Source organism: Arachis ipaensis, chromosome B4 (assembly GCF_059453495.1).
Source record: "Arachis ipaensis isolate K30076 ecotype BB chromosome B4, ASM5945349v1, whole genome shotgun sequence".
NCBI classification, from domain to species: Eukaryota; Viridiplantae; Streptophyta; class Magnoliopsida; order Fabales; family Fabaceae; genus Arachis; species Arachis ipaensis.
This window is the reverse complement of record NC_142439.1, coordinates 46,794,192-46,805,894: the sequence shown is the minus strand read 5'-3', so window position 1 is coordinate 46,805,894 and position 11,703 is coordinate 46,794,192. Positions and strand designations below refer to the sequence as shown.

Genomic DNA, 11,703 nt, shown 5'->3' with positions numbered 1-11,703 from the left:
TTAGTAATTTATTCTATATCCTTGATCAGTTTTATGCTATCATAGATCATATTGTACAGATTTGGAGGCTGACCTCACGGCCATGCCTAGACCATTATCACTTATGTATTTTCAACGGTGGAGTTTCTACACCCCATAGATTAAGGTGTGGAGCTCTGCTATTCCTCATGAATTATTGCAAAGTATTATTGTCTTTCTATTCAACTCAAGCTTATTCTTATTCTAAGATATTCATTCACACACAAGAACATGATGAATGTGATGATCAAGTGACCCTCATCACCATTCTCACTTATGAATGCGTGCCTGACAAACACTTCCGTTCTACATGAAAATAAGCTTGAATGCATATCTCTTGGATTCCTGGTCCATGCGTTTGATTGTCTCTCCTGACAACAGAGCCTTCAATTTCTTTAGATCAGAGTCTTCGTGGTATAAGCTAGAATCAATTGGCAGCATTCTGGAGATCCGGAAAGTCAAAATCTTGTCTGTGGTATTCCGAGTAGGATCTGGGATAGGATGACTGTGATGAGCTTCAAACTCGCGAGTGTTGGGCGTAGTGACAGACGCAAAAGGATCAATGGATCCTATTCCAACATGAGTGAGAACCGACAGATGATTAGCTGTGCGGTGACAGCGCATTTAGACCATTTTAACTAAGAGGACGGACAGTAGCCATTGACAACGGTAATCCTCCAACATACAGCTTGCCATGGAAAGGAGTATGAATGATTGAATGAAGACAGTAGGAAAGCCGAGATTCAGAAGCAACAAGCATCTCCATACGCTTATCTGAAATCCCAACAAGCAACAAGTATTTCTATCTTATTTTATATTTTATTTATATTTTACTTATCAAAATCTCATAACCATTTGAATCTGCCTGACTGAGATTTACAAGATGACCATAGCTTGCTTCAAGACGACAATCTCCGTGGGATCGACCCTTACTCACGTAAGGTATTACTTGGACGACCCAGTGCACTTGCTGGTCAGTTACACGGAATTGTGAAGAAGTCTTGAGATCACGTTCTCCCACACCAAGTTTTTGGCGCTATAGTCAGGGAATGAATAATCACGATTTCGCGTACCAAGTTTTTGGCGCCGTTGCCGGGGATTGTTCGAGTTTGGACAACTAACGGTGCATCTTGTTGCTCAAATTATTTAATTTTATTTTAATTTTAAGCTTTTTGTTTTTATTATTTTTATTCTCGAAAAGTTTTCAAAAAAATAAATTATTCTATGACTTCAGAATTTTTAAGAATGAATTCTAGAGTTTCATGATGATCTGTTGAAGTCTGGCTGGCTGTGAAGCCATGTCTAATCTTTTGGACCGAAGTTTCAACTCATCATCACAAGAGCTTGTTGATTTCTATCAATCTTGCTGTTGTATGTAATGTTCTGCTGAAGCTTGGCTGGCCATTGGCCATGTCTAGTCTTTTGGACCGAAGCTTTTATGTAAAGCTTGGCTAGCTATTAAGCCATGTCTAAAATTTTGGACCAAAGCTTTAGACTAACATTGCATGATTCATGGAATTGTTATTAAAAGTTTTGAATTTCTTTACCTTCTTTTTTCGAATTAATTTTTCGAAAAATCCAAAAAAAATTAATAAAATCATAAAAACCAAAAAAAAAAAATTTGTGTTTCATCTTTGAGTCTAATGTCAAATTTTAAGTTTGGTGTCAATTGCATCTTTTTAATTTCATTAAAATTTTCGAAAACTCATGCATGTGTTCTTCATAATCTTCAAGTTGTTCTTGATGATTTTCCTTATTTGATCTTTGCATTCTCTTGTTTTGTGTCTTTTCTTGTTTTTCATATGCATTTTCAATTTGTTAGTGTCTAAACATTGAAAATTTCTAAGTTTGGTGTCTTGCATGTGTTTCTTTTCTTAAAAATTTTCAAAAACATGTTCTTGATGTTCATCTTGACATTCAAAGTGTTCTTGCATATTTTTCTTGTTTTGATTCATAATTTTCATGTTTTGAGTCATTTTGATGTTTTTCTCTCTCCTCATTAAAAATTAAAAAATAAAAAAATATCTTTCCCTTATTCTTCTCATAAATTTCGAATATTTGAGTTGACTTTTTCAAAAATTTTTTAAATTTAGTTGTTTCTTATGAGTCAAGTCAAATTTTCAATTTAAAGAAAAGTCCTATCTTTTCAAAACTCTTTCAAAAATCAAATCTTTTTCATTTCCCTTTCATGTTTTTTTTCGAGAACTCTTTAAAAATTGATTTTCAAAATCTTTTTCTTATTTTTATCTCATATTTTTCAAAATCTTTACTAACAATTAATGCGATTGATTCAAAATTTTAAGTTATTACTTGCCTATTAAGAAAGGTTCAATCTTTAATTCTAGAATCATATCTTTTTGTTTCTTGTTAGTCAAGTAATTAACTTCAATTTTAAAAATCAAATCTTTTTAAATTTCTTTTTTCAAATCTTTTTCAAAATAAATTTCAATCATATCTTTTTCAAAACTTAATTTCAAAATCTTTTCTAACTTCTTATCTTTTCAAAATTGATTTTCAAAATCCTTTTCAATTAACCACCTAACTTTTTGTTTGATTTTAAAAATTCTTATTTTTTTTTAAAACTATCTAACTACTTTCCTCTCTTTGATTTTCGAAAATCACTAACCACTTTCTCAAAAATATTTTTAATTAAAGAATTTAATTATTTTTCAAATTTTATTTTGTTTCTCTTTTTAATTTTCGAATTATAACTGATCTTTTTTATAAAAACAAAAATATTTTCCTCTCTTTTTAATTATTTTCGAAAACCCTCCCTCTCATCTCTCTTTAATTATTTATTTATCTACTAACACTTCTCTTCTACTCATAATTCGAACCCTCTCTTCTTCTCTGTGTTTGAATTTTTCTCTTCTCATTCTTCTATTCCTCTCTTTTTCTACTCACATAAAAGAATCTCTATACTGTGACATAGAGGATTCCATATTTTCTTTATTCTCTTATCTTTTATATGAGCAAGAATAAGGATAAAGGCATTCTTGTTGAAGCTAATCCTAAACCTGAAAGGACTCTTAAGAGGAAACTAAGAGAAGCTAAAACACAATACTCTGAAGAGGACCTAACTAAAATTTTTGAAACAGAGAAAACAGCTATGGCCGAACCCAACAACAACAATGCAAGGAATAGCTATGGAAGAAGCATCTCAATTCCTGCCATCGGAGCAAACAAAATTTAGCTTAAACCTCAATTAGTTTCTCTAATGCAACAGAATTGTAAGTTTCATGGACTTCTATTGGAAGATCCTCATCAGTTCTTAGCTGAATTCTTTTAAATCTGTGACACTGTCAAGACCAATGGAGTTGATCTCGAGGTCTACAGGCTTATGCTTTTCCCTTTTGCTGTAAGAGACAGAGCTAGAACATGGTTGGATTCACAACCTAAAGAAAGCCTGAACTCTTGGGAAAAGATGGTTAGTGCTTTCCTGGCCAAATTCTTTCCACCTCAAAAGATGAGAAAGCTTAGAGTGGAAATCCAAACCTTCAGACAAAAGGAAGGTGAGTCCCTCTATGAAGCTTGGGAAAGATATAAGCAATTGATTAAAAGGTGTCCTTCTGACATGCTTCCAGAATGGAGCATCATATGTATATTCTATGATGGTCTGTCTGAGTTGTCAAAAATGTCATTGGACCATTCTGCACGAGGATCTCTTCATCTGAAAACCCCTGCAGAAGCTCAGGGACTCATTGAAATGGTTGCAAATAACCAATTCATGTACACCTCTGAGAGGAGTCCTGTGAACAATGGGACGCCTCAGAAGAAGGGAGTTCTTGAAATTGATACTCAAAACGCCATATTGGCTCAGAACAAAATATTGACTCAGCAAGTCAATATGATTTCTCAGAGTCTGAATGGATTGCATGCTGCATCCAACAGTGCTAAAGAAGCATCTTCTGAAGAAGAACGTTATGATCCTGAGAACCCTGCAATGGCAGAGGTGAATTACATGGGAGAACCCTATGGAAACACCTATAATCCTTCATGGAGAAATCATCCAAATTTCTCATAGAAGGACCAACAGAAGCCTCAACAAGGCTTCAACAATAATGGTGGAAGAAATAGGTTTAGCAATAGCAAGCCTTTTCCATTATCTTCTCAGCAACAGATAGAGAATTCTGAACAGAGCCATTCTAGCCTGGCAACCATAGTCTCTGATCTATCCAAGACCACACTAAGTTTCATGAATGAAACAAGGTCCTCCATTAGAAATTTGGAGGCACAGGTGGGTCAGCTGAGTAAGAAGATTACGGAAACTCCTCCCAGTACTCTCCCAAGCAACACAGAAGAAAATCCCAAGAGAGAGTGCAAGGCCATAACCATGACCAACATGGCCGAACCTGGAGAGAGTGAGGAGGACGTGAGTCCCAGTGAGAAAAGCCTCATGGGACGTCTTTTAGACAGAAAAGAGTTTCCCTTTGAGGAACCAAAGGAATCTGAGACTCATACAGAGACCATAGAGATTCTATTGAACTTCCTTCTGCCATTCATGAGCTCTGATGAATATTCTTCCTCTGAAGAGGATGAAGACATCATTGAAGAGCAAGTTGCTAAATATCTAGGAGCAATCATGAAGCTGAATGCCAAGTTATTTGGTACTGAGACTTGGGAGGATGAACCCCCCTTGTTCACCAACGAACTGAATGCATTAATAAGGTAGACATTACCTCAGAAGAAACCGGATCCCGGAAAATTCTTCATACCTTGTACCATAGGCACCATGACCTTTGAGAAGGCTCTATGTAACCTGGGTTCAGGGATAGACCTCATGCCACTCTCTGTAATGGAAAAACTGAGAATCTTTGAGGTACAAGCTGCAAGAATCTCACTAGAGATGGCAGACAAATCAATGAAACAGGCTTATGGACTAGTAGAGGACGTGCTAGTGAAGGTTGAAGGCCTTTACACCCCTGCTGATTTCATAATCCTAGACACTGGGAAGGATGAGGATGAATCCATCATCCTTGGCAGACCCTTCCTAGCCACAACAAAAGCTGTGATTGATGTTGACAGAGGAGAGTTGGTCCTAAAGTTGAATGAGGACTACCTTGTATTCAAGACTCAAGGTTCTCCTTTTGTAACCATGGAGAGGAAGCATGAAAAGCTTCTCCCAATACAGAGTCAAACAACCCCACATTCAAACTCTAAGTTTGGTGTTGGGAGGCTGATGAGCGGATAATTTATACGCTTTTTGGCATTGTTTTTAGTATGTTTTTAGTAGAATCTAGTTACTTTTAGGGATGTTTTCATTATTTTTTATGTTAAATTCACATTTCTGGACTTTACTATGAGTTTGTGTGTTTTTCTGTGATTTCAGGTATTTTCTGGCTAAAATTGAGGGACTTGAGCAAAAATCAGATTCAGAGGTTGAAGAAGGACTGCTGATGCTGTTGGATTCTGACCTCCCTGCACTCAAAGTGGATTTTCTGGAGCTACAGAACTCAAAATGGTGCGATTCCAATTGCGTTGGAAACTAGACATCCAGAGCTTTTCTGCAATATATAATAGTCCATACTTTGGCCGCGTTTAGACGATATAAAAGGGCGTTGAACGCCAGTTCTACGCTGCTGTCTGGAGTTAAACGCCAGAAACACGTCACAAGCAAGAGTTGAACGCCAGAAATACGTTACAAACTGGCGTTCAACTCCAAGATTGACCTCTACACGTGTAACATTCAAGCTCAGCCCAAGCACACACCAAGTGGGCCCCGGAAGTGGATTTATGCATCAATTACTTACTTCTATAAACCCTAGTAACTAGTTTAGTATAAATAGGACTTTTTACTATTGTATTAGACATCTTGGATCATTTTTAGATCTCTAGACCTCCATGGGAGGCTGGCCACTCGGCCATGCTTACCCTATGTTCACTTATGTATTTTCAACGGTAGAGTTTCTACACTCCACAGATTAAGGTGTGGAGCTCTGCTGTTCCTCATGAATTAATGCAAAGTACTACTGTTTTTCTATTCAATTCAACTTATTCCGCTTCTAAGATATTCATTCGCACTTCAACCTGAATGTGATGAACGTGACAATCATCATCATTCCCCTACGAACGCGTGCCTGACAACCATTTCCGTTCACCTTAGATTTAATGAGTATCTCTTGGATCTCTTAATCAGAATCTTTGTGGTATAAGCTAGATTGATGGCGGCATTCATGAGAGTTCGGAAAGTCTAAACCTTGTCTGTGGTATTCCGAGTAGGACTCTGGGATTGAATGACTGTGACGAACTTCAAACTCGCGAGTGCTGGGCGTAGTGACAGACGTAAAAGGAGGGTGAATCCTATTCTAGTATGATCGAGAACCTCAAATGATTAGCCGTGCTGTGAAAGAGAATTTGGACCATTTTCACAAGAGGATGGGATGCAGCCATTGACAAGGGTGATGCCTCCAGATGATTAGCCATGCAGTGACAGCGCATCAGACCATTTTCCTGAGAGGATAAAAAGTATCCATTGACAACGGTGATGTCCTTACATAAAGCCAGCCATGGAAAGGAGTAGGATTGATTGGAGGAAGACAGCAGGAAAGCAGAAGTTCAGAGGAACGAAAGCATCTCTATGCGCTTATCTGAAATTCTCACCAATGATTTACAAAAGTATTTCTATCCTTATTTTATTATATATTTTCGAAAACTCCATAACTATTTTATATCCGCCTGACTGAGATCTACAAGGTGACCATAGCTTGCTTCATACCAACAATCTCCGTGGGATCGACCCTTACTCACGTAAGGTTTATTACTTGGACGACCCAGTGCACTTGCTGGTTAGTTGTATCGAAGTTGTGAATGAAAAACAATTTATTAAGACGTGCGTACAGAGTTTTTGGTGCCGTTGCCTGAGATCACAATTTCGTGCACCAAGTTTTTGGTGCCGTTGCCGGGGATTGTTCTAGTTTGGACAACTGACGGTTCATCTTGTTGCTCAGATTAGGTAATTTTCTTTTTGTTTTATTTTCAAAAATTTTTCAAAAACCTTTCAAAAATTTCTCATCTGTTTTCGAAAAAAATAAATAAATAAATAAATAAATCTTTTCAAAAATATATTTTTCTTCAGAATTTTTAAGAATGAATTCTAGAGTTTCATGAAGCATGTTGAAGCCTGGCTGGCTGTAAAGCCATGTCTAATTCTTTTGGATAGAGGCTTCCAACCATCAGCATAGAGGCAAGTTAATTGGAATGTCAGCCGTGGCATGTCTGAGTTACATACTAAAGCTTGGCTGGCTATTAAGCCATGCCTAACCCTCGGATTGTAGCTTTAGACTAAGAATACAATATTCCTGGAATTCATATTAAAAAATTTTGAAATCCTTATTTTCTTTCTCCTATATGTTTCTTCGAAAAAAAAAATATACAAAAATCCAAAAAAAAAAATAAAAAAATCATAAAAATAAAAAATATTTCATGTTTCTTGTTTGAGTCTTGAGTCAAGTTAAAAGTTTGGTGTCAATTGCATATTCATCTTGCATTTTTCGAAAAATTCATGCATTCATAGTGTTCTTCATGATCTTCAAGTTGTTCTTGGTAAGTCTTCTTGTTTGATCTTGATGTTTTCATGTTTTGTGTTTTTTCTTGTTTTTCATATGCATTCTTGCATTCATAGTGTCTATACATGAAAAATTTTTAAGTTTGGTGTCTTGCATGTTTTTTTTGCATTAAAAATTTTTCAAAAAAAAGTTCTTGATGTTCATCTTGACATTCAAAGTGTTCTTGGTGTTCATCTTGACATTCATAGCATTCTTGCATGCATTCATTATTTTGATCCAAAATTTTCATGCATTGAGTCTTTTTCATGTTTTTCTTTCTCATCATTAAAATTTCAAATATCAAAAAAATATCTTCCCCTTTTTCTCTCTCAAAATTTCGTAAATTAGATTTGACTTTTTCAAAAATTTTTAAAATCCAATTGTTTCTTATGAGTCAAATCAAATTTTTAATTTAAAAATCTTATCTTTTTCAAAATCTTTTTCAAAAATCAAATCTTTTTCATTTTTCTTATTTATTTTCGAAAATTATAAACATATTTTTCAAAAATCTTTTTCTTATCTTTATCACATAATTTTCGAAAATATCATCATCAATTAATGTTTTGATTCAAAAATTTCAAGCTTGTTACTTGCTTGTTAAGAAAGATTCAAACTTTAAGTTCTAGAATCATATTTTATGATTTCTTTTGAATCAAGTCATTAATTGTGATTTTAAAAATCAAATCTTTTTCAAAACTAATTTCAATCATATCTTTTCAAAAATATCTTTTTATCTTATCTTTTTTTAAAACATATCTTTTTCAAAAATTTAATTTTTAAAATATCTTTTCTAACTTCCTATCTTCTTATCTTCTCAAAATTGATTTTCAAATTTGTTTCAACTAACTAACCAACTTTTTGTTTGTTTCTTATCTTTTTCAAAACTACCTAACTAACTCTCTCTCTCTCTAATTTTCGAAAATATCTTCCCTCTTTTTTAAAAATTCTTTTTAATTAACTAATTATTTTAATTTTTGATTTTAATTTTCGAAAAATTACTAACCTTTTTCAAAAACTATTTTCGAAAATCACTAACTCTTTTTCAAAAATAATTTTCGAAAATTCTCCTTCTCTCTCATCTCTTTCTATTTATTTATTCATCTACTAACACCTCTCTTCATCCCACATCTCTGCTCTCCTTACCCTTGTGTTTCTTTCTTTACATTACATTCTTTTCTTCTTCTACTCACACAGGGGAACCTCTATACCTGTGGTAAAAAGGATCCCTATTATTATTTTTCTGTTCCCTCTTTTTCATATGAGCAGGAGCAAGGACAAGAACATTCTTGTTGAAGCAGATCCAGAACCTGAAAGGACTCTAAAGAGGAAACTAAAAGAAGCTAAATTACAACAAGCCAGCAAGCACCTTTCAGAAATTTTCGAACAGGAAGAGGACATGGCAGCCGAAAATAATAATAATGTAAGGAGGATGCTGGGTGACTTTACTGCACCTAATTCCAATTTACATGGAAGAAGCATCTCCATCCCTACCATTGGAGCAAATAATTTTAAACTGAAACCTTAGCTAGTTTCTCTGATGCAGCAAAACTGCAAGTTTCATGGACTTCCATCTGAAGATCCTTTTCAGTTCTTAACTGAATTCTTGCAGATCTGTAATACTGTTAAGACTAATGGAGTAGATCCTGAAGTCTACAGGCTCATGCTTTTCCCTTTTGCTGTGAGAGACAGAGCTAGAATATGGTTGGACTCTCAACCTAAGGATAGCCTGAACTCTTGGGATAAGCTGGTCAAGGCTTTCTTAGCCAAGTTCTTTCCTCCTCAAAAGCTGAGTAAGCTTAGAGTGGATGTTCAAACCTTCAGACAGAAAGAAGGTGAATCCCTCTATAAAGCTTGGGAGAGATACAAGGAACTGACCAAAAAGTGTCCTTCTGACATGCTTTCAGAATGGACCATCCTGGATATATTCTATGATGGTCTGTCTGAATTAGCTAAGATGTCATTGGATACTTCTGCAGGTGGATCCATTCACCTAAAGAAAACGCCTGCAGAAGCTCAAGAACTCATTGACATGGTTGCTAATAACCAGTTCATGTACACTTCTGAGAGGAATCATGTGAGTAATGGGACGCCTATGAAGAAGGGAGTTCTTGAAATTGATACTCTGAATGCCATATTGGCTCAGAATAAAATATTGACTCAGCAAGTCAATATGATTTCTCAGAGTCTGAATGGAATGCAAGCTGCATCCAACAGTACTCAAGAGGCATCTTCTGAAGAAGAAGCTTATGATCCTGAAAACACTGCAATAGCAGAGGTGAATTACATGGGTGAACCATATGGAAACACCTATAATCCCTCATGGAGAAATCACCCAAATCTCTCATGGAAGGATCAACAAAAGCCTCAACAAGGCTTTAACAATGGTAGAAGAAACAGGTTTAGCAATAGTAAACCTTTTCCATCATCCATTCAGCAACAGACAGAGAACTCTGAACAAAATACCTCTAATTTAGCAAACTTAGTCTCTGATCTATCTAGGGCCACTGTAAGTTTCATGAATGAAACAAGGTCCTCCATTAGAAATTTGGAGGCACAAGTGGGCCAGCTGAGTAAAAGGATCACTGAAATCCCTCCTAGTACTCTCCCAAGCAATACAGAAGAAAATCCAAAAGGAAAGTGCAAGGCCATTGAAATGACCATCATGGCCGAAACCACAAAGGAGGAGGAGGACGTGAATCCCAAGGAGGAAGACCTCCTGGGACGTCCAGTGATTAATAAGGAGTTTCCCTCTGAGGAACCAAGGGAATCCGAGACTCATCTAGAGACCATAGAGATTCCATTGAACCTCCTTACACCATTCATGAGCTCTGAAGAGTATTCTTCTTCTGAAGAGAATGAAGATGTTATTGAAGAGCAAGTTACCAAGTACCGTGGTGCAATCATGAAGCTGAATGCCAAATTATTTGGTATTGAGACTTGGGAAGATGAACCTCCCTTGTTCACCAATGAACTAAGTGATCTAGATCAACTGAGATTGCCTCAGAAGAAACAGGATCCTGGAAAGTTCCGAATACCTTGTACCATAGGCACCATGACCTTTGAGAAGGCTCTGTGTGACCTTGGTTTAGGGATAAACCACATGCCCCTCTCAGTAATAGAGAAACTGGGAATCTTTGGGGTGCAAGCTACTAAAATCTCATTAGAGATGGCAGACAGTTCAAGAAAACAGGCTTATGGACAAGTAGAGGATGTGTTAGTAAAGGTTGAAGGCCTTTACATCCCTGCTGATTTCATAGTCCTAGATACTGGGAAGGATGAGGATGAATTCATCATCCTTGGAAGACCCTTCCTAGCCACAGCAAGAGCTGTGATTGATGTTGACAGAGGTGAATTAGTCCTTCAATTGAATGGGGACTCCCTTGTGTTTACAACTCAAGGTTATCCTTCTGTAAACATGGAAAAGAGGCACAATAAGCTTCTCTCAAAACAGAGTCAACCAGAGCCCCCACAGTCAAACTCTAAGTTTGGTGTTGGGAGGCCACAACCAAACTCTAAGTTTGGTGTTGAACTCCCATATCCAAACTCTAAGTTTGGTGTTGGGGAGTCTCAACAATGCTCTGAACATCTGTGAGGCTCCATGAGAGCCCACTGTCAAGCTATTGACATTAAAGAAGCGCTTGTTGGGAGGCAACCCAATTTTTATTTATCTAATTTTTATTTTCATTGTTTTTCATGTTTAATTAGGTTCATGATCATGTGGAGTCACAAAATAAATATAAAAATTGAAAACGGAATCAAAAATAGCAGAAGAAAAATCACACCCTGGAGGAGGATCTCACTGGCGTTTAAACGCCAGTAAGAAGCATCTGGCTGGCGTTCAATGCCAGAACAGAGCATGGTTCTGGCGCTGAACTCCCAAAATGGGCAGTATCTGGGCATTTGAATGCCAGAATTGCACCCTGGATAAGAGCTAGCGCTGAACGCCCAGAACAAGCATGGTTCTGGCGTTCAACGCCAGAAATGGGCAACAAATGGGCGTTCAACGCCCAGAACAAGCACCAATCTGGTGCTAAACGCCCAGAGTTGTGTGCAAGGGCATTTTGCATGCCCAATTTGGTGCAAGGTTGTAAATCCTTGATCACCTCAGGATCTGTGGACCCCACAGGATCCCCACCTACCT

The 11,703-nt window shown here is 36.6% G+C and overlaps 2 non-coding genes across 2 annotated transcripts; both read right to left on the bottom strand.

Moving 5' to 3' along the window:
* Positions 1-3,490: 3,490 nt before the first annotated feature.
* On the bottom strand, positions 3,491-3,598 carry LOC148567433 (small nucleolar RNA R71). Its single transcript, XR_015882227.1, has one exon. It is a non-coding gene; the product is annotated as a small nucleolar RNA R71 (small nucleolar RNA).
* Positions 3,599-9,354: 5,756 nt separating this feature from the next.
* On the bottom strand, positions 9,355-9,462 carry LOC148567432 (small nucleolar RNA R71). The gene has a single exon (XR_015881454.1). It is a non-coding gene; the product is annotated as a small nucleolar RNA R71 (small nucleolar RNA).
* Positions 9,463-11,703: the final 2,241 nt, after the last annotated feature.